General features: G+C 38.2%; 1 pseudogene; it reads left to right on the forward strand.

Moving 5' to 3' along the window:
- The first annotated feature begins 18012 nt into the window (after positions 1-18012).
- LOC143628039 (photosystem II CP47 reaction center protein pseudogene) lies at positions 18013-23846 on the forward strand (annotated as a pseudogene).
- Positions 23847-24198: the final 352 nt, after the last annotated feature.

Genomic DNA, 24198 nt, shown 5'->3' on the forward strand with positions numbered 1-24198 from the left:
TTCAGTTCGGATTTCCTATAAAATCTATGGCCTCCTCCTGCGAACTGACTAGGCACTGAACGGTATCATGCCCCCCTCTGCATATCTCGCACAACTTGCTCTTCGTCTGCAAGTCCTTCACAATCTGTGCTAACGTCTCTACCTGTGCCATGAGCGCGGTGGTCGTGTCCACCGAATGCATGCCGCGTGATATGGAGTCGACGGTCTTACCACCCTTGGCGGGTGTTTGCTGGTATCCACTCATAGCTAACCCGTTAAACAAAGCCATGCACTCATCCGGGTCCTTTGTCGTCAGAAAATTTCCTCCCGCCGCTGTATCAAGCATGTTCTACGTCACGTATGTCACTCCATTATAAAAATTTTTGACAACCGCCTAATCTTGCATGCCGTGGTTCAGGCACAACGCTAACAGATTCTTAAAACGCTCCCATGCCTCATAGAAAATCTCGGTGTCCTCCATCTGAAAAGAATGAATCTGATTACGTAGACAAGCGGCCTTAGCCGGAGGATCGTATTTCTCAAGAAATTAGGTCTGCATGGTAGCCCAAGTAGCTATAAATCCCTATGGGAGGGACTCGAGCCACAGACTCGCTTTATTGATGAGTGAGAACGGAAAAATGCGGAGTTTCACAACGTCTTCAGATACGCCGGCAAGATGGAAAGTGTCGCAGATACGCGCGATACGAGTGAGATGATGATGCGGGTTTTCGTGAAGTAACCCGTGGAACTAAGCAGAATGAGAAATGGTGTTCAGAATATTCGACGGAATCTGCCAGTTCGCATTAACTCCAATGGCGGGTGGTGCGATGCTGGATCTCGCACCAGCATTGGCCGGTCGGGCTGGGCCTGCAACTGTCCCCCTCGGTGGTGGATTGTCACCCATGATCCTATCCCTATAGTAGAAGTCGGAAAACTTAGGAGAAGAGGATAAACTACCAACGGATGATGAAGTAGATGATGGTGAAATGGTGCGACGTCTCTCACGAAACTCTCTATCAGGCTTGGGAAATGCTTCAGTGTCAGGTGGTCCACGAGATCGAGTCTGTCGCATACAACTATACAAATCAATAAAAGAAGCCAAACTATCCTAATAAATAAACAAAACAAAAATAATTACAAGTAGCACACAAGGTAAGTCCTAACTCGAGTCGCTCTCAAAACGCCTAAAACCGTGTCCCCGACAAAGGCGCCAAAAAACTTGATATGCGTCGGATAACCCTCACAACTAAGCTTTAAATATAAAATGAAAATCCTAAAACCACACAAAACCGGAAACTGTACCGATCGCATGTAGTATAGACCTAGGAAGTCCGAGTATCGAACACGTGGACACGTTAATGGACGCTAATGATTACTAACCCTAGACAAGACCTACCTTAGAATAATATTTAATTGATTTTTGATTTTTAATTACTTAACTGGACTAACTGAACTGACTAACAAAAGTTACCTAAAATAGAAAACGTAACGACAAACTAACTGTGTTAACTTCGGATTGAGAAAAACGTCTACCAGGTCTGAATCAAACAGTAGGCCTAACAAGCTAATGGATTGGACGATATCTAGACACTGGCTCCTAAAGATGACATGACTAAGGATCGCTCAGGCTCACTGGATCACCTCTCGGTCTCACTCAATAAACCCTAACTACTCTTAATCTGCTAAAACGACCAAACCGGGAAACAATTGCTAACGTGTTCTAATGTTGACTCACCTCTCGGTCTCACCAACACTCGACCCTAATGGTAATGAATACTACACAACCAAGGATAGAGGAACAATTCAACTTAAACCAAAATAGATCAACTAGTCGGTCAAAACACCTAAACCTGATAAGAAACGAACTCGCTCTCGCGCAATTCTTATTCTAGCATTTAAAGGCAATGAGACAACCCTAACTTCTTATCACCTCTCGGTCTCTAAGAAGGTGTATAACCGCTGTACTTTAACCATAAATTCATGCAACAAAACCCTACGGTTGTTCCTACCGCAAACAAACCCTAAACACAAAGTCTAGAATCAAACAAGCACCGATCAATCAATACAAAACTAATCAACCAACGCAAGAGGTTTAAGCAATGAATTACCAAAATTTCCAGCCTTAAACATAACCTATTTCATGTCTAAATCAAACTTTACAATAACAATATACGTCTATCAATCAAACAATCCAACAAGCTCAACAAACACTAACAATTATCATCATTCCTAGGTAGAACCAACAAGTTTAGCCTAACATACTTTTTGGACAGCCATGAATACTCATTAAAAACATTGTATAACCCATCTCAAACATCAATTCAAGCATTCAATGATCAACAAATATCATAAACAATTCAATCTCTCAATCAATTGCAAAACAAATCCACAATTAAGCAAGAAAATCAAAGTGTATGAACAATGAAAACGATGGAAGGATATGAGATGTTCCGGGTTGCTCCTTGGCTATGAAAACTGATGAAGAATGACCCCAAGGCTTGTTCTTGACTTCTTCTTCCTTCCTTAGCTTCCACACGATCAAAACCCTAGCCGAAAAAAAGTTTTTCTCTTCCTCCTTGCCGCTGCCAATTCCGATCGGCACCTCTCTGTTCCTTAGGGTTTTTTTATTTTTTTCTTTTATGATATAATATTGTAAGTAATGGGCTTGTATAACATGTAATCGGGTCGGGTTTTGAGTTGTTTCATGAAATCTCATGAGTATAAGGCTTGTAAACTGCTCAAGAAGCTCGGTTTCTTCAATCTTTCACCCATAGCCTACAAGATAAAAATTAATATGTAAACCTATGTAAAACAAGTTAAAACAAATAAAATATAACATAATACGTAGATAAAAGGTGCGGAAAATATGTGTGTTTTACAACACATCGTAATAAAAATAAAGTTTTATTAGGTGTGGTGTTATTTAAGTATGTTAAATAATAAAATATAAGAACTTATTTAAATAAAGTTTTAAAATTATAAGTTTATGCTTGTTATGATTATAATGTCGTTTTTGTCAGTTTGTTGGTTTCGCGTTTAACGGCGAACCGGTTAAGTTTTCGAGTGAAATATTATATTTTAAATTTTTGAAAACACTTTTTATATAAAAATAGTTAAGTTTTAAGTAAGTTCTTTTGCAAAAATACTTTATTTTTCTATTTTAGCTATCATTTTCCCAAAAGAGCAAATTTTAAAGTTTTTGTGTCGATTTTCTCGACATGAACCATCTGGGATCAAGTTTTATGATTTTTTCCTCCTTTTGTACATTAACTTATGTTATGTATAAGTATTTTATGACTTTAGGGACTGTTCTAAAACAATCCCTAAATGTCATGTTGATTCGCATTTAAAAGTTGACTTTTCCACCATTAAAATTACTTATAAGTAAACTAAGCCAAATGAATCCACAACAAGCATTTTATGCACCAAATATGTATATTATAACTTTTAATTTATCATTATTTCTATATTTGGATACTTAACACCTAATCACAAATTTTCAATCGATTTAAGTTATCAAGCTTATATCTTAATTCACTAATCATAGCAATACATAGATTTGTAATTTTAACATGATTAATATATAATCATATCACTTTAGAATTCATATTCTTATTGTATTCACTATCATCAGAACATGCCAAACTTGGCCTTCTTAAAGATATCATGTATTCACTTAAAAGATTCTAGCATGAATGCCTAATTATGTGTGACAGTTCTTTTATGACTAAATAGAATGCAATTCCTTATCATTATCAATCAATTCATCATGTATTTCATTCAAATGTATGCATGTTAAGTATCATATCATTATTCATTCAACTAGAGATTTTATAAGTGTTTAACAAATAAATTTTCTATCTACAGTAAGTATCCATTATATATTTCTACAAAAATTCAACAAACACTAGCATCATAATCATAATTAATTTTCAACAGTTTCTCTAGTACATGTAAGCTAAACATCCAAGTCAAAATCAAAGTCAGCTATGCACTTAGTAAAAAGTTTCCTTTATTAGTAATCAACAATCTAGCATTGAATATTGTTTTAGAACTAGCAAGGTATGATATTCTTAGTATGAAACCTATCGTGATTATCAATTTCAAGTTACATCAACTTTTTTAACAAACATCAATCTATCCAAAGTACTCAGATAAATCCCCAAAAATGCAAGTTTAATATATGAACAATCATTTATCAATTTTCATGACCATCAAATAGTTCAAAGATTTAATTCATCATCATCATTCTTCATCTAATTCCATTTCAAATAACCTATGAAATAAACTATTATCAATTATTCACATTTCATATTGTGACTACTTCAAGCAACCATTGTTAAAATTTGAACATTAGTTAAATCAAAATCCATTTTAACATCAAAACCCACCTATTTTTCCACATCAAAATAATCTGTGTACTTCCTAAATCTCCAAATCAAGCAAGATTATCATCAAATTTCAAGTGTCATAGTCAAATTCAACAATCCAAGCAAGCTTATTAACATGAGTGTATGCATGTATGGGAGTGTTGAACACTCCTCACAAACACACACACACAAACACACACACTCATGGCTCATTCACACACACACATGCATTCACTATTTTTTTTTGTTTCTAAAGTTGATTCTAACTTATTTGTGTGAAACATTACTTAATCAAACTTGATTAACCAGAAATCAACTACATATTTTACCTTGGATTTTGAAGAAACTAAAGAGATGGTGAAAAGAGATCTTGTGTGTGGGTCTTTTGATGTTTTTCCTAGATTCCTAGCATTGATTCTTGATTCCTACAAGCTTAATCTTCCATGGTTGAGTTGGACAGCTAGGGAGGGAATGTGAAAGGGTTAAGTGGTTTTTGGTGGGTTTTAAACAAAGTTTTAAGTTTTAGTTTAACGTATTGCGAGTTTCAGATAATCAATCGAATCCCATTTTTAATATTTTTTATTAGACTTTAAACGAATTAAAATTCCTAACAAAATAAGTTAAAGAAACTATTTTTTCTGAAAATAGTTGTTGTCGGGTTCTTACAGTGTCCGCTATTGACTCTGGATTACTTATTTTTCTAATTTCACGATCCAAGCCTTCTAAAAATAAGTTTATCACTTATTACTAATATTTTCATAAGAATTGTGATTTTTTGAGTTGTTCCTGACACGCTTGAACTCCTTTCAGTTTTTAAATTGTTGCCAATGGTTATTTCGCGTAGTGTTCGCTACGCGACAAATTTAAACTTTTTTCGAACATTTAGTAGTATATTTCTCATAACTTTGCAAATTTGGATTTTAAACAAAAATACTTTTGTTTATATAATTATATTATTACATAATCTCGGTTACATTATTTGCTAATTTTTGCCAATTGTCACAAATAATATATGCGAAGGTTAAAGGTTCTAGACCTTAATAATATATGCGAAGGTCATAGCGCGAAAGGCTCTTTAAAACATAGAATGATTATGTATGTATTAAATAAGGTAAGTAAAGATAAGAAAGTATGTATGTATTTATGTATGCATGTATGCATGTATGTATATGCGCGGGCGTGCGTGCGTGCATGTATGTATGTATGTATAAGTATGTAATGTGTATCTCCGGATACATATGTATAAATATGTGAATGTATGGTATGTTGCCTGTTAAACTAGACCTCACTGAGCGCAACTGACTTTTAGTATGCACGCAGGTAAATAAGATGAAACAGCTAACTTGAGGGAGGCAAATGACATGGATTGAAGAGGCTGGCATCAAGAGAAGGGATTGTTATGTAATTTATGGTTATTTTTAAGTCTTCTGCGAAAAGTTTTAATTAACTATGATATTTAGAATTGTGTTTACGACTAAATCCATCAAAGGAGGGTATCTGTAAGGCCCCGATCCCGGTGCCTACATTGGGTGTTGGATTTAATCATAAACACAGTTCTAAATATCAGAGTGAATTACAACTTCTCGTGGAATCAGAAAACATCAACCAATATATTACAAATCACCAAATCTTGTCTTAACAGAAGTTAACTTGTCGTAAACACAATAAATAGTCTCAATATAAAACAAAAACATCACATGACTCTTTCTTCTTCCGATGCCAGTCTCTTCTTGAATGCCATATGTCCCATCTCAAGCAACCTTCCTCATCTTACTCACCTGCATGCATACTAAAAGTCAGCTACACTGAGTGAGTTCTACTTTAATAAGTTACATGTTAGTCTTACATATTTATCATACATACTTGTTCCCGTAGATACCATTCTTACTTTTATCCTGTACTTGTACTCTTTCGTCTTACATACACATTATTTAATTCTTTCATTTAAATATATTTATTCTTACGCGTTCTTTCATTTTCATACATGGATTGCTTTGTACTATTCTTGCATTATTCTTACACTTTCTTACATAATGTTGGGTCTATACTTGATGGTTTGCACTTAGTTAGGCTTGTTTTTGTGTTTTGTATGTAAACCGAGATGAGTATGGATCTCGGTGGGCTTTGGGCTTTTGTTGAGCTTGTATGTTGGCTACCTTATATAAAGATCTCTTTGTATAGGGTTTATGTGGGGGTTCAGTTGGTGGTTTTGGCCGTCTAGTATCATTGGTGTATTAGACGAGTATTGTAAGCATAGTGCTTAAGCACCCGACATTAATAATAACGTGTGTTTTGAAGCAGTCCTTTGTGTTCTGTTTCTTCTTGATATTTGTTCTTAAATCATCTTATGTTGGATTTCCGCACCAACATCAAGAACAGTTGATATCATATTGAAAGATCCTCCACGGGACTTACAATTGGTATCAGAGCCTTAGACCTATTCAGGCTCGTTATTGTGATATCAACGGATTCAAGATCTAATCATTTGGTGGTTTTGTTGTTTTCCGGCGAGTTGTTAATCGAAGAAGGAGAAGAGGTTTTATTCTTGGTTAGAGATTTGGTCAATTTGGAAACAAATTTGAATCCCATAATTCATGGGATTCATTTAGTTGCAAATCTTAATCAATAGTTCTCGGGTAGATTTGGGTGTTCTCGCCTACACTTAATAGTTCTCGACTTTTAAACAAGGGTTTTCGGCTTAAAATCAGCGTTTTCGGCCAAAGAATAGTGTTCTCGGTGGTTCTCGGTCAAGATTCTTGGTTCCCGATCAAGATTTGTTGTTCTATGTCAACACACTCAATTCTCGATCAAAGTTTATTTTCGGTCAAAGCAAATTGTAAACTTAGTTGGGTCTGATCAATCCGATTTGGGCTTTGTGTATTGGACTTTAGAGTGTTTCTGGACTTAAAATTACCTTTAGACTGATTAAACTAAAATGGAACAATTAACTAACAGTAATGTGTCATCAAATGCTTCACTTCATCAAGAACTGGATTCCATAATGGGGACCACCACTCGTGTGCCTCGTCTACTGTCTCATGATCTTGCTAAAATTGAGGAGGATGAAAAGGCTCTCTCAACCTTAACTATGGCACTCTCACCTGCGATTGCTCTGGGTTTTAGAGAACTTCAATCTGCTAAGGAGTTGTGGAAGGCGTTAATTGAGGTGTATGAAGGAAACGAAGACATGAAGAGAAGTCGCCAAGACCTGCTTCGACAGAAATTCAATATGTTTAATCATGTTTTGGGAGAGTCGTTGGAAACTCAAATTCAAAGGTTCATAGCTCTTGTGACTGAGATGAGATCTACAAGCATCTATCTGGCAACTTCTGAAATAAACAACAAGTTGGTGAACTCAATGCCCAAAATTTGGGATATGAATGTTGATGTTATCAAGAAGACAAAAGATCTCAACAGAATGTCTATTTCTGAGATGATGGCTACTATTAAGGCATGTGACATGGATGACAAGCAACATGTAATAAACCATGCAAACTCCTACAGTGCAGCTGGGTACAACGTTGCTTCCAACAATGCCCTCATCTCATAAGACAGCTTCTCAATGTTTAAGGCCACTCAGCAACTTCCACCTCAAGGAAACTTCCAAATGTTTACGTCCAGTCAGGGCAAATCTTCTTCCATCCCACCTCAACCAGCTCCAGTATTTTTCACTAAATCTGCTCAATCTCCGGCTGACATTGGTAAGCCTCTGTCATCTGGTGTTGCTCCTGGTCAGAACTCCAGTCAGATTCCCTCTATCCCAAAAGAAACTCAAGATAACATAGCTCTAATGGCGGGGTTCATGAACTGCTACAATGCATTTCTAGCTGGTGATCTGGTTCAACCTGAAGTTGCTGCTGAGCTTGATCAAATCCATCCAGATGATGTTGAAGAAATGGATATCTCTTGGCAAATCGCCATGGCAGTGTTTTGGGCCAAGAAATTCACTAAGAGAACGGGAAGGACCAATTGGAATATGCCAAACAATCAGAAAGTGGGTTTTAACAAGGACACTCTGAGATGCTATAACTGTCACTTTGCACGTGAATGTACCAACCCAGCAAAGGAAGGAAACACGGAAAGGGCGCTAGTTCCAGTGGGAAATGCTAGAGAAGAAGTCGGGGGTAGTTTGGGAAATGATGAAAGAGGTTTGGTTGCTCAACAATTTTCTTGGGATGATCAGAGAGCTGCTCTCCACATTGGAAATCAGACCACCAATTATGCTCACGTTGAGAATGCTGAGGAAGAAAATGTTGCTGAGGAGCAAATCAAGGAACTTCAATTCGCATTCATGCCTTCACTTCTCCCAGGTCATCTGAGGTAAGCTTTCCACCATGTTCTCAAGATTGTGTTGATAAAATTAATTTATATAAACTCCACAATGATAACTTGATTAGAGACATGGAAAGAGTGAAATCTGAAAATTTTAAACTTAAGAAAATGAAAAGCTTTCTTAGATAAAATAGAAGCAAATCAAAAGGATTTTTCTAAGCTTAAATCTGAATTCAGCATAAAGTGTTGTCACCACCTAAATGCCAAGCAGGAAATTGCTGAATTAACCACTGCACTGGAAGCCCCAAAATAGAGATTTTAAATTTAAATGCTAAATTTGAAAAAGCTGAACTTGATATCAAAAAATTCGAGGGTTCCAGTAAAGTAGTTAGTTCAATGATTGATAATCAGTTATGGTGGAAGGAAAACAAAGGTAAGGGCATAGGATATAGTCGGGTACCCCCACCTTACAATGACAACTATGTTCGACTTCTTGTCACCAAAGAACAAGAAGAAAAGGTACAAGGCATGAAGTACGGTAAACAAGATAAGAATGACAAGTCTGATCCTATGAATACAAATGTATCCACTTCAGGAGTGAACGATTCTAACGTGTTTGCTTCATGTGCAGAGAAAGTAATTGTTGAGGAATGGACTGATGAGGATGATGACTCTTGTGTTTCGTCTAATAAAGAAATTAATTCTGATGTTTTTTTTAAAACTGCCTGTTTTGAATTCTGTTAGTTCGACTGTTTGTGTGGGCTCTGGTTCTAAGAGCAAAGACAATTGTGTGGTTAATTCTATTAAAACTATGAAATCTGATGATATGGTCTTTAATAAGAAAGTTAAAAATAAAAAATTTGCTAAAAACTATTCACCACTCAAGTTCATTAAAGAGGGATGCTCAAATGAACAAAAGGGTGTTGAACCGAACAACATGTCTAATGGTAAACATCAAGCTAAGTGACCTGACCCACACAATAGGTCAAGATAAAAGGTTCACCACAATGATTTTTATATAAAACGTCAAACTTGTTATAAGTGTGGGATTCCTGGTCAAATTGCTAGAAATTTTCCTCATCGTCCATATGTTCCTTACTATGGATTTTATCAGAGGAATATGCCTCGTGATATCTATCGACGAAATATCGGCCATCATAAGGCAAATCCCTCTAACGGTGATTGGAACAAGAACAAATCTGGTAGGTTTAGTCCTCATCAGACCAAGCCTAACATGTTTAGTAGAGGTGATAGAAACCATGATTCAACTTCAAAAACTAACTCGATTTCTAAATCACGGCCTGTCGGGAGAACAAATTCGTCTGTTCCCTCTACACGCAAATCAAACACTGAACCATCCATTCATATAAACAACAATGGTAAACATAAATGGATGCCTAAGTCTCCGGTAAATAAGGTTTCTTCTTATATTTTAGATAATCGAGAGGATATGTCACGGTAGCCCGTAACGAGTGTAGATGAGTCAGGTGTACCCAGTGTTACTATGGACTGGGTGCCAAATTCTAATTAATCCCGCACTTCGTGCAGGAGCAGCTATGGAGGAATATCATCAGACCTTGGTATGTTGATAGTGGCTGTTTCAGGCATATGACAGGAGACATTTCCCAGCTACACGACATTCAAATTTTTAATGGTGGGTATGTGTCCTTTGCGGGTGGAGAAAAAGGGAAGATCACGCAGAAGGGTACTGTAAGTAACGGTGTTCTAAAATTCGAAAATGTTAATTTTGTTCCAGAGCTGAAGCACAGTTTGTTGAGCGTGTCATAAATCTGTGATAAAGGGTTTTCAACTCATTTTACTAAGAAAGAGTGCTTGATTTTGAAACCTGGTATCATTATACCAGAAGACTGGATTCTTATTCGATCACAAAGAAATGACAATGCTTACGTGATCGACATGAATAAAAATGTTCCTGATGAAATAACCTGTTTGTTTTCAAAAGTGTCTGAACATAATGCCATGCTTTGGCATCGTCGTCTTGGTCATGCTAATATGAAAAATCTGAATCGTCTTGCTAAAAATGATTTGGTACGTGGATTACCCGTTAAAGACTTTGTAACTATTGAAAAATGTGTGGCTTGTGCTTTGGGTAAACATCATCGAAAAACTCATAAGCCAAAATTGATTAATACCATTTCATCAGTTTTTCAACTATTGCTTATGGACCTTTTTGGTCCGATTCATGTTTTGAGTCTTTCTCGCAGCTCTTACTGTCTCGTTATTACTGATGACTACTCACGGTTTACTTAGGTGTTTTTCTTTTCAAATAAGAGTGAAACTGCAGAACTGATCAAGAGATTTATGGTATTTATGGAAAATCAGCTGAATCTGAAATTGAAAGGAATTCGTTGTGACAATGGTACGGAATTCAAGAATGCATCATTGAATTATTTTTGCTCAGAAAGGAGGGTGCTCCGTCAATATAGTTCAGCTCGGACACCACAGCAGAATGTTGTGGCTGAAAGGAGAAACAGAACTCTTATCGAGGCGGCAAGGACCATGCTGTGTGATTCTAAACTACCATTATTCTTCTGGGCAGAAGCTATCAACACGGCCTGTTATGTTCAGAATCGGGTGATAATTAACAAATCACAAATGAAAACTCCATATGAGATCGTATATGGTCATAAGCCTACTGTTGCACACTTCAGAGCTTTTGGTTGTCCGTGTACTCTACTGAATCTCAAGTCTACTCCGAAGTTTGGGGCCAAGGCTGATGATTGTTATTTTGTTGGGTATGCTGGTCACACCGCCTATAGAGTCTACAATAAGTCAACTAAACATATTCTAGAATCCTATGTTGTTTGTTGGTTGGAAGAAAACGAGAATGATGCTCGTGTTGGTCCAGACTAGTTATTCGATTACAATGAACTATTCAAACCGTTCAATGTGTTTCCGGTCATCAACACAGAAACTTCAGGTGGAGCTACAGCAGATACTGAGAAAGAAGACCCACATGCAGTATCTCACATCTCTCCTATTTTGGATGATGATGTCACAGAACCACTTGATGACAACCCACCCACGTCCGTCAGTCAACCGAAAGAAGTTACGGAAACTATGCATATTCCAAATTCTTCAGAAAATGCTTCAGCAATTGAGGGGGAGAGTCCTATTCTTCAAATATTAAGGAGCAACTTGTTTCCCGATGTCATTCCAAATGAATAGGTTTCCAGCACTTCGTACTCACATAGTACAGCGGCTTCTGGATGGAAGAATCCCCTCACTGAAGTTGATGAAAATTTATCAAATTTATCTCCTACTGGAGATGTTCCCGAACAGCCGATTCCGACAAGAACTCAACAAAATCATCCTATTGAGAATGTTATCGGCCCTCTTGAAGCAGGTGTGTCCACCAGAAGTCAGACAGGACATATAAACAGTTGTTTGTTTTCTTGTTTCATTTCTCAGATTTAGCCGAAGTCGGTGGAAATGGCTCTTCTAGAACCAAGTTGGGTGGATGCCATGCACGAAGAGTTGAATCAGTTCGATAAATTGAAAGTGTGGAGGTTAGTTGAACTGCCAGAGGGAAAGAAAGCACTAGATACGAGATGAGTTTTCAGAAACAAGCAAGATAACACGGGAGTTATTGTAAGAAACAAGGCACGGTTAGTTGTTCGTGGTTTTCGTCAGGTTGAAGGTTTAGACTACACCAAAGTATATGCTCCTGTCGCTAGACTTGAGGCCATTCGGATTTTTCTGGCTTATGCGTCTTTCATGGGTTTCACGGTATATCAGATGGATGTTAAGACCGCATTTCTGTATGGCGAAGTTAAGGAAGAGATTGACGTGGATCAGCCACCGGGGTTTGTAGACTCTAAGAATCCTAATCATGTCTACAAATTGGATAAAGCTTTGTACGCTTTTCACCAAACTCCTCGGGCGTGGTATGCTACGTTGACGGCACATCTTCTAGGTCATGGCTATACAAGGGGGACCATTGATCAAACTCTGTTTCTTAAAACCGTCGGGAAAGATTTGATTCTGGTTCAGATTTATGTGGATGATATTATCTTCGGGTCTACCGGTGCTGAGCTGTGTTCAGAATTTGAAGAGGTTATGAAGAAGAGATTCGAGATAAGCTCGTTGGGAGAGATGACAATATTTCTAGGATTTCAGGTTCGTCAGAGCTCGACGGGAATTTTGCTGTATCAAGGAAACTACGTTGAAGATATGCTTGCAAAATTTGAATTTCAAGATTCCAAGAGTGCCGCCACTCCAATGGCAGAAAGGCCTCTTCTGTCGTCTGATCCTGAAGGGAGTCCCGTAGATCAAACGTACTATCGATCGATGATCGGGTCTATGATGTATCTCATCGCCAGTCATCCCGACATCATGTTTGCAGTCTGTCAATGTGCTTGTTTCCAGGCTAATCCTAAACTCTCTCATTTAATTACTGTTAAACGCATTTTTAGATATCTGAAGGGACAACCGAAGTTAGGTCTTTGGTATCCCAAAAACTCAGAATTTGATCTTCATGCTTTTGCTGATAGCAATTATGGTGGAGATGACATTGACAGGAAATCCACATCTGCTGGCTGCCAGTTTTTAGGAGATCGTCTCATTTCATGGAAGTGCAAGAAACAACAAACGGTGTCTACTTCGACTGCCGAGGCGGAGTATGTTGCTGCGTCAGCTTGATGTTCACAGGTTATTTGGATGCAACATCAATTGCTGAACTACAGGTTGGAATTTCTTGACACCCCTAATTTTGTGATAATGATGCTTCCATAGCAATTGTTAAGAATCCGGTTCAACATTCAAAAACAAAGCACATTGATATTAAAATACATTTTATTCATGACTGTTACGACCGAAAATTGATTCATCTTGAGAAAGTTCACACTGATAACAATATGGCGGACTCATTTACAAAATCGGTCGAAACAGCCAGATTTAATGTGCTTGTGAATTTTCTTAAAATGCTTCGTTTCAAGGATTGAGTCTTTTTAGGTATAAATTTGTACATTATTTTCTAAATTTGTACATATTTAGGGGGAGAAAAATCAACAAGTCAAAAATAGTGTGTGTGCATTTTTATCATTTTATAAAAAAAAAACTAGTGTGTGTTTGTTTATATTAACTCTCGCTTAAAATTATGTCGACTGCTCAAGTTTGAAGGACATATACTTGTATATGTTTGGTCCGGTAATCTACTCGTAGATTCACAGGATAGCCATTTATCTAAAGACTGAAAGCATTCGGGGTGATTGTGATGTGTTTTATGTTTTAAATTCTTTCACATAAAATTATGTCGGTAATTCCAAGTTGGAGGGACACGTATTCTCATATGTGTTTGGTCCTGTTAACCACTTGTGGTCATACGGGATAGCCATTTACCTGAAAGCTAAAGAGTGACCGGGGTGACTGAGTTCTTAACATGTGTGTCTTCTAGGAAATGATATGATTATTCAGTTAATAGCTTGATGAAGATTAAAATTATTTTCAAATGAAAATTGATCCAACCTTTGGAAAATGATAGATAAATTGTTTTTGTGTGTCTAGCGGGTGAAGTTATTAAGCTTAAAAGGCCCTAGAACAGTCACTGATCTGTATGGTAGCTTTCCATAATGCGTAAAAGTTGAAGTGATATAAACTAAAATTGCTAAACTTACTGTGGAGAGTCATTTTGAAGAAATGTGCATGCCTTCACATACATCTCTCCAAAGGATAACAGAAAAGCAATTACCCAGTCATACACGAGCCCGTTAGTGTCTTGATCACCAAAAATATTGTATTGCTTTGCTTATTATTAAAAAAAATTATAAATTTTAATGTGTTATTATCTGTATATATATTTCTTAAACAAATTAGTTTTTGAAGGGCTTAAAGGGTCATACTAGAACTACAAGGGTGGGGCACTCAAGTAAGTCCTAAACACTCTGAACGAAAGGCCTGTAAGTCCGGACGGCTTGTAAGTCCAAAGTTCAACCTTAAAGCTTAAAAATTTTTGTTATCCATAAACTTTTGATCAAGCACTAGGGGGTTGGAGTCAAATTGGGGTGATCTGGGGAAAGCCAAATACGCTTTGAGAAGAGATAGGAGGCATCATAGGTCCATGAGTTCATCTAAGCTTTATGCCGAACTGAACCTAATCCATATCACTGATGCAATGAAAATCATGCTAAGTTCGGGATACCTGCTATTTGCCTGTCTCTTTGTGTCATAATAATGTTGAACATGAATCCTTGTGACAGCACCTTAAACAATATGATTTCATGTTCGGATCTTTTCTCAAAAAGTGGCATTTTTGCAAAACTGAAATTTAATCCCAAATTAGATAAATATCTAGAAGGCTTGTGTTTCGTGGTGTTGTTGTTGTTTTTTTTTTGAGTTTATTATTTTTTTAGATTTTGTTTTCATCTCGAAACTACTCTCCTTAAAACATGTGTTCAAATTGGGCTTACTTTAATATTGGAAAACTACTTTGGGCCTTGGGATTGCATTTGGTCATCTGATAATTTGGTTTTGGGCCAAAGTTTATAATCTAGGCTCGTCTGGTTGGGTTTTTCTTGGTCCCTAAGGGTTCTCGGCCCATGAAGTTTGGAATATAAAGGGTTTTCTAACTCAATTATTATTATTACTTTAAAAAATTGTTTCTCTCTGAAGAAAACCCATCTGGCCGAAAACCCTAATACTTTAGTATCCTAATCAAGATTTTTCGCGCTTTAGTTTCTTTGTGTTCGAGTACAGGTATGAGATCTATCTAGGATGTAGCATGTTACCATTGTGGTGGTATTAAGAGCTTATTGCAGGATCCATGGTGGATTGGAGACTTCGGTTATTTGGAAGGGATGACACGGAGTTCTAGGCTGAATTCAAAGAGTTTCCTTTTTTGTCTCATTGGCGGTTTGACCGAAAACCCATGGTCAAACTAAGGGTTCTCGGTTGACTTTTGTTGACCGAGATCTCTTTTCCCTGACCGAGAACCCCTGTTCTCTGAGGGACTGGACAAAGATCATGCCTTCTTTGACCGAGAACTCCATACTTTGACCGAAATCTCTTTACATGGACAGAAAACAACAACCTTGGACCGAAAACTATTAAAATACATTAATAAATCTCGTTTTGGTCCTTGTAAATTTTTTTGTCACAATTAGTCTCTGATGTTTGAGAAATTAAAATTGGTGTTCTTAAACTCATGATTGTCATTCAAATTGCATAATCATTTACTAACTTGATTCGTTTGTTGCAGTAATGGCTGATCAAGCTCCTCTAAAGTTCATTGATACTCACAATATCGCTGGATATTTGTTTGATCCTCCTCCAGCACACAAGGAGTTCAAGTCCATGATCGTTGGCCTCAATACTTGCAGGATTTTTCACGCCTTATGAGAAAATTCTGTCATTTGCAAGAAAATGATCACGGTCTTCTAGAACAATGCTTCGATCAACCCGCGAGGACTAGGTGGAGTTGTGTGTATTGACTCCAAAGTGCAAAAGAAGCCGGTCATCATCACAGAGGCCATTATACGTGAAGTGTTTTATTTGGGGATCAACCTGATTACCCAACAGAGTACTCGACTGCTGCTGTTTCTGAGGTCCTTACAAGTATGGGCTACGAGGGATCCTACCATCCTGCAATCAAGAAGTTATTCCACCTGTACTGGAGATTCTTGATACACACATTCTTTACGTGTGTGTCGGGACGAAAAGGGGGTTCCGATTAGATTAGCCACATGCAGATGTCGGCCATTGTTGCTCTGATCATGGATTGGAATTACAACTATTCCAAGTTTGTTTTCGATGAGATATTGAGCAATCTGAAGGGAAAGAAGAAAGAGATGTTTATTATGTATCCTCGGTTTCTACAGATGATCTTTGATTCACATTACACTGACCTTGTTAGATCTGTTGAGACACTGGATATGAAGTCGATGGGACCAAATACTTTTGGGTTGATAAAGCAATCAAAAAAGGGGCAAAGGTCGTCTATCAAGGCCTTTATGAGCTAGTTAAGTTTGGCCGCTTTGCTGAAACAGAGACTGTACCGGTGACAGCTCAGGTTGCTGAAGAGCATGTGGCGCCAGTTCAGAGGCGTACTGCTGCTTTTGAGATTATTTATGATGATGAAGATGAGGAGACTCTTGTACAACAGTTGGAGTCCGAACACCATGACACGGAGACTGCTCCGACTTCTGAACAGTTACTAGACTTTGAGAAGTTTAAAGATTTACATCAGTCAACTGCTTTGAAGCCTCCTCAAACAGTTGCTGAAAATAAAGATAAAGATGTACCAGGAGAATCAGATGCTGATCTAGTTCCACGAAAAAGAAGAAAGAAAGATCCAAGATCAGGCGTTCTGATTAATGAACCTGCAACACCAACAACAAGCCAACAAAAACAACAACAAGAGTTAGCGGTTCCTGAGACTCATGTTGTTTCAAGTCCAACTGCTGAGCTTCAAACCCATGAACAGATATTTGATGATATAGCTCAAGAGTTTGACTTTGAGGCTGATATTCCACATACTGATATTCCATCTAGATCATCCGACCCCACCAATCAGGGTCAGTCAAGCTCCAGTGCCTCCGAGAAGATTTCCCATATTCTTGCTATGGAGGAATAATTTTTCCAAAATAAGGGAAAGGGGTCGTACTGGAAGCTGAACCAGTAGACATCCAAGCTTTGCAATGTCGAGTCTTTGAGCTTGAACAAGACTCAGTTGTCAAAGACGTACGTATTCAAGAACTTGAAGCTAGTAACACTGATAAAGATTCCAAGATTAAAGAGCTTCAGTCTGGTATGGTAGAATTAACTGCTATATATATCTAGACCTCCAACAAAAACTTGTTCAGAAATTTGGAGATGAATTCAAGAGCAGTGCTGATGTAACTTCAAAGACTCCCAATGTAGATCAAGGTGGTAATTCTGGTGGTCGTCCTATTGAAAACATAGATGAATCCGAGAATTGAAACAATACATGTCTGCACCTCCAATGACAGATGATATGTCGGATTGAATCCAAAAGAAGATTATGATTATGAAGAATTCAAATCAAAATGTTGAATCCTCCGATCACCCTGATAGATTTGTTGTTAGTTTTGAAAAGGGCTTTTCAGATAAATATGGTGATCGTTCTGGGGTCATGTCTTGGGGATTTGATGCTGAAAAGAATATGTGGTGGGTTAAACGAAGGTCTGGGAAAACCGAGTACTACAAGAAGATAAAAGATTTTGGATCTTGGACAAAGGTGGATCTTAGTGACCTCATCAATGCATCATTCCACAATCCAACTAATGATAAAAGAGGAATTGATTTATGGAACTTCCTCAGGAGCCAAGTGGATAGAGGCTTTCCGAAGATGTAAACTGCCAAATCATTCTTGAAGAAAGCGAAAGGTGTAAAGGATCCAAAGACAGGAAAAACCATGGTAAACATGATGTGGCCTGCAACAAAGAAGGCTACTCATATTCCTGTACCTGATGGAACTTTAGAGTATATGAGATTCTGGATGTTCGATAGTATGACTGCTATATTCGTCATACGTTTACAGAAGGGTGAGGGGCAATACATATTTGTTGATCCAAAGGATTTGCTCAAGCTTGGAGAACGAGATATCAAGACCCTCAACAGATTTCAAATCATTGCTGATCCAATCTTTGAAACTGCTGCAAAGGAATACACCAGAATGGTGGCTTCTATTATCAGAACTGGTTATTGGGCAGGTGGTCTAAAGGATGCTGATGTTGATATTATGGAGTACGATTAAAGAACTAAGCTACAAACCAAGGGGGAGATTTTTGGGTCTATACTTGATGGTTTGCACTTAGTTAGGCTTGTTTTTGTGTTTTGTATGTAAACCGAGATCAGTATGGATCTCGGTGGGCTTTGGGCTTTTGTTGGGCTTGTATGTTGGCTACCTTATATATAGATCTCTTTGTATAGGGTTTATGTGGGGGTTTAGTTCGTGGTTTTGGCCGTCTAGTATCATTGGTGTATTAGACGAATATTGTAAGCATAGTGCTTAAGCACCCGACGTTAATAATAACGTGTTTTGAAGCAGTCCTTTGTGTTCTGTGTCTTCTTGATATTTGTTCTTAAATCATCTTATGTTGGATTTCTACACCAACATCAAGATCAGTTGATATCATATTGAAAGATCCTCCACGGGACTTACACATAACATACAATTATTCTTACATTCTCGCACAGATATTATAAGGTCTGCCACCTGACCTCTTGCATAGATATTATAAGGGTTTGCCACCCGACCTCTTGCACAGATATTGTAAGGGTCTGTCACCCGACCTCTTGCACAGATATAATACAGGTCTGCCACACAACCTCTTGCACCGATATCATAGATTCGGCCACTTTATTCTTGCCCAAGTATTAGAAGGGCCTGCCACCCTGACTCTTACATTAACTTCTTAATTGACTCTTGCGATCACATCTAATTAAACAAACTAAACACATACAAGTTCTTACATCATTCTTGCATTAGTTATTCGCGTTCATCATATATATATATATATATGTGTGTGTGTGTGTGTGTGTGTGTGTGTGTGTATTTATATATTTATAGTATTACAAGTATGCACACAACCCCGAAAACATCTCAAAGAGAAATGGGGCTAGAACCCACCTGAAGTCGGTTCCTCTCTGAGTTTATGGTCACACCACTTCTCAGCTGGGCATGGCTAACTGTTTAACAAGTTATGAGTATCAATTATCTATTTGTACTACTTCATACTTCTTGGTTAGTGAAACCCTCAACTAGCGGGGGTCCGAGGGCAGCGCCCCTGGTAGCGGGGTATAGGGGCAGCAACCCCTAGCAGGGTCCAATGGGCAGAGCCCCTGGCTGTGGTCGAGTCAGGTTAAGTTTTACAACCATTCAGATAGCATATGAAACCAATAGCACGGAAGCATTTCAATCGCATCGCATGTGAGCAAACCAGTCGCATGGCATGGATGCAAACCAGTCGCATCGCATGGGAGAAAACCAGTCGCATCGCATGGGAGTAACTAGTCGCATCACATAAATGCAAAGCAGTCGCATCGCATGTGAGCAAACCAGTCACATCGCATGGGAGCAAACTATTCTCATCGCATGGATGCAAGCCAGTCGCATCGCAGGTGAGCAAACCAGTCGCATCGCATGGGAGCAAACTAGTCGCGTCGCATGGGAGTAACCAGTTGCATCGCATTTCTTTAAACAAATTGCATCGCATTTCTTTAGACGAATCGCATCGCATGGCTATGCGATGCGATTCTTCCTTATGCGATCCGATTTGGGGTTTTTCTTTGTTATACCATTTTTCAGCCATGTTCCTCCGTGACCCTTCCTTATGACCCGATTTTCCCCTTTTAATGGGTTGTGGGTCATAAGAACTTTGTCTACTCGCTTTTTACATAGCCCGAACGTTACTTATTCATCCTATATCGCACCCGTTAAGTCGCAGCTCACCAAGTTTATGCTTTTCTTGCATCTTACAGCCCGATCTACCATTATACCAAGTTTCATGGCAAACCGACCTCAAGCACTTAACCTTTTCATTAAAACGTACCTTCTTGCAACTGGTTTTGCGTCGGATTCGATCAAATACGTGAATAGTGCTTTGTTTCTTGTTGTTTAGGTGAAGATCTAACACAAATTTGTTTTCGTTTGGGCTGCAATATGCACACACTCCTTCATTTCTCTATAACACACGTGTGGCATTTGATTGCTATGACTCGTGGTAAGTTGGTGAGACAAGCAGCCAATATCTGAGAGATCACTGATGATAATTGCACAAACAGTTCCTCTTGGGCCTTGGCTAACCTGGTCTATGTCGACATGGTGGGAAGCTAGGATCGTTTGGGTTATCCGGCACATTGAGTTGGCAGAAACCGATGTGTAAAGTGAACCATCATCTGAACCTTTCATATTCTTACTTTCCACCATAGTGACAATGTTTTTAGCTGTATCACTGAACCATTGAACAATCACTTTGGTGTATTAACTTGATTATAGGAAATGGTTATATTATCAATTGATTATGAAATTGAATATGAAAAATAGAGATAAGCGAAGGAAAGATTTTATTATAGATGGATGATGATGAAACTAAAAGGAAATTACATAGAAGGTTCCAGGGACATGCCCTCTCTCACTGCACATGCAGGAGCCTAACAAACTAACAACTTAATTCCTGACCTCTATTACGTTTCATTACTATTTATATTAATGTTCCTCACCTTTTGTAGACTTTGCCCTTTATACCCCTATAGAATTAACATATAACTATTGAAGTAAATATTTTGAGATGGAACCGTATCAATTAACTTGATGAGCAGGGACAGGGTTGGACAACTTGTTTCCTAGCCATTTGCCGTAAAGTTCAACTTCTAACCACAACTTTCTAGTAACCTTTTGAATGGTTACATACTTGTCACTAGCATTGAGGGTTTCTTCCACATGTTTGACATATGTAAGACCTTCCCTCACACTCCTTAGCAACCTATCAACCCTTTAATTTTGGATGTTAGGAAGAGATATAACGATGCTTATCAGGGTAACTACCTCTAAGCTCCAGCAATCCATATACATTTCTTCTGGGACTTGATGCACGTCATACTTTTCTACTCCTTCAAAACCGCTAGATTCCTCTAAAAAGCTTCATAAGATTGTTAGTTTGTTTCTTTTCAGCCTATTTGATCACATGGTTCACAAATTTTGAAATGTTTTTCAGTGTTCTCTCAGCATGCTCAATATCATCTTGAAGTTGCAGAACATACCAGCTAATATCTTTAATGTGTTGTAGCTAAACGATTTTTTCCATCGACACATTATGTGATGCACCGAGCATACCCTTTAACCACGTCCAGCAATGAAAACAACACAAGATTCCAATTATAAAGAAAATTGGGATCAATGCTGTTAGCTTGCATGCTACCACAACTGTCGTCTATATTCCTATACAAAGATTCAAAATGAGGACCTTTAGATCCTGGATTACAATCTTGCATCTACGGCTACTGAGTTTCAATGGTATGCTACTCTGTTTCCAATCATACAACTTTTGAGTACAATAACTCTCTACTTTAAAGACCCTTATATGGTTCCAAATCCACTTTATGGACACTTTAAAGCTTAAGGGTGCAAAACATCTGGAAATAGGTGCGACTGAACCCAATATTACTCCGATAAACTGTGTTATCAGAATCACTGAAACCGACCACTTATAATCCGACCCGTAGTTCTTCATATCTGATGTTGTTGATGTTGAAAGCATTATGATAACATGTTGGATTGTGCTTAAAATAAATATTACCCTAGAAGCAGAGGTTATAGTAGAGCATGCTATCATAAATTGGGGGCTGCCAGTTTCTGCCATGATCCAATGGTTGCTCACATGCTACTTTAGCTTCTCAACCGTTGGTTGTTGCAGCTCTAGATTTTTCAATGTTGATTCACGACCTGCTTTGTATTTGGATTCTAAAATTTCTTTTGACTTTACGATCATTAAAGCTGAACATATATGTATAGTCAGCAGCATGAGTAACATAGCCACATAAATGGTTACTATTAACTTGTTGCTATAGGGTGGAAGACTATAAAAAATACAATATGGGGCAAGCAAGCCGGTTTGTATTTGGATGCATACATTAACAACCATGGTGATTACTAGAATTCCTAAAGATATGCTTTTGTGAGAAGTTCCTTACTGTCCATTGTTGCTAGAGAAGGCAATCTATTAGCCATCATGGTGCACATAAATGCCATGCTTCCAACCTTTGCAGCCTGGTCCACAGGATTTAGCATTGAATTATTTAGATCCATGGGTCACTTCATTGCAACAGCTATGACAGTGAGGGAAGCAGCATTCTGAGTAAAGTATTACACGGAAACCATAGTTTTTTTGTTTCTGAAACCATGTAATAGATCAGCCACTATTGGTAGGATGCCGAAAAGAGAAGCTACTACAAATAAACCCCAATCCACACCATAGGCTTACTGAACTTGTTTTGTTGATATGACTGGTACCTTAATGCTCCCAGAAAATTTATAAATTCGTATGAAAGGCTGGTGCAATTAGACTCTAGCTCATCCTCAAGTTGGGATAATGCGTCCGTCCATAAGGAACCCATAATTATGCTCCCTCCGGGGGAAGGAAAGGAAATAGTTAATTATTTAAAACAAAACAAATTAAACGGGAGTACGAAGATTGTGTGAATTGTGGTTTAAAAGCTGTGGTAGTATTTGAAAGTTGTATATGAAAGGATGAAGGTAAACCCTTGTTCCACACAAGTAATGTTTCGTTAAATACTATGATTGCCTAACAATATCCAGCTCTTTAACTTTTATAGTAAATTTCCAGTCAGTCTCCACCAAATTAGATGAAGATTCTTTAGCCACCTCTAAAATAAATTATGCACATGATCCCGGACGGTTGCTTTCTGTTCATATAATGCATACAGCTTTGGTTGCTGGTTGGGCTGGTTCGATGGCCTTGTATGAAATAGCAGTTTTTGATCCTTCTGACCCTGTTCTTGATCCAATGTGGAGACAGGGTATGTTCGTTATACCCTTCATGACTCGTTTAGGAATAACCAATTCTTGGGGCGGTTAGAGTATCACGGTGGGGGGGGACTATAACTAATCCGGGTATTTGGAGTTACGAAGGTGTGGCTGGAGCGCATAGTTTGTTTTCTAGGTTGTGCTTTTTGGCAGCTATCTGGAATTGGGTATATTGAGATCTCGAGATATTTTTTGATGAACGTACAGGAAAACCCTTGTTGGATTTGCCCAAGATCTTTGGAATACATTTATTTCTTGCAGGTGTGGCTTGCTTTGGTTTTGGTGCGTTTCATGTAACAGGCTTGTATGTTCCTGGCATATGGGTGTCCGATCCTTATGGGCTAATAGGAAAAGTACAATTAGTAAATCCATCGTGGGGTGTGGAGGGTTTGGATCCTTTTGTTCCGGGAGGAATAGCCTCTCATCATATTGCGGCAGGAACTTTAGGCATATTAGCAGGTCTATTCCATCTTAGCGCCCACCCACCCCAACGTCTATACAAGGGATTACGTATGGGCAATATTGAAACTTATATGAATCTATTTGATTCAGAAGGGAAGAACTTGTATCAGTATCTCAATTTCAATTCAAACATGGGTTTGATTCACACTCCATGTTCTGAGAAATCTTTACCATCCGAAAAGAGGAAAAAACGGAGTCTTTGTCTAAAGAAATGCGTTGAGAAGGTGCAGATGTATTGAACTTTTCAATGAGATAGTGCTTATTCAACTCTCTCAAATGAAATCTATTCCAAACATATATGCCATGGTTCCTTACTTCGACAGGGTACAGATATCTAAAGTTTTTATTTGATATTTCCATCCCTTAGCTTAGAGATGTTTGAATAACTAACTATATTCAGGGTAAATGCAAAAATACAGTTATCATTAAAGTTCAAATCCAGTAGCTGTTGCACACACAAAATTTGAGTCTCAACCTATGATGCACGGAAACGCCGGTTAGGCTTGAGTCCCCGTCCCGGGGATGGTCTGGGGACGGAAACGCCGCCGAAACGCATCGGAGACATCTCCTAAACGAATCCGGTTAATGGGA

Source organism: Bidens hawaiensis, unplaced genomic scaffold (assembly GCF_021521415.1).
Source record: "Bidens hawaiensis isolate Kalapana, Puna unplaced genomic scaffold, B.hawaiensis_p1.1 tig00004774_1, whole genome shotgun sequence".
In the NCBI taxonomy this organism is placed as follows: Eukaryota; Viridiplantae; Streptophyta; class Magnoliopsida; order Asterales; family Asteraceae; genus Bidens; species Bidens hawaiensis.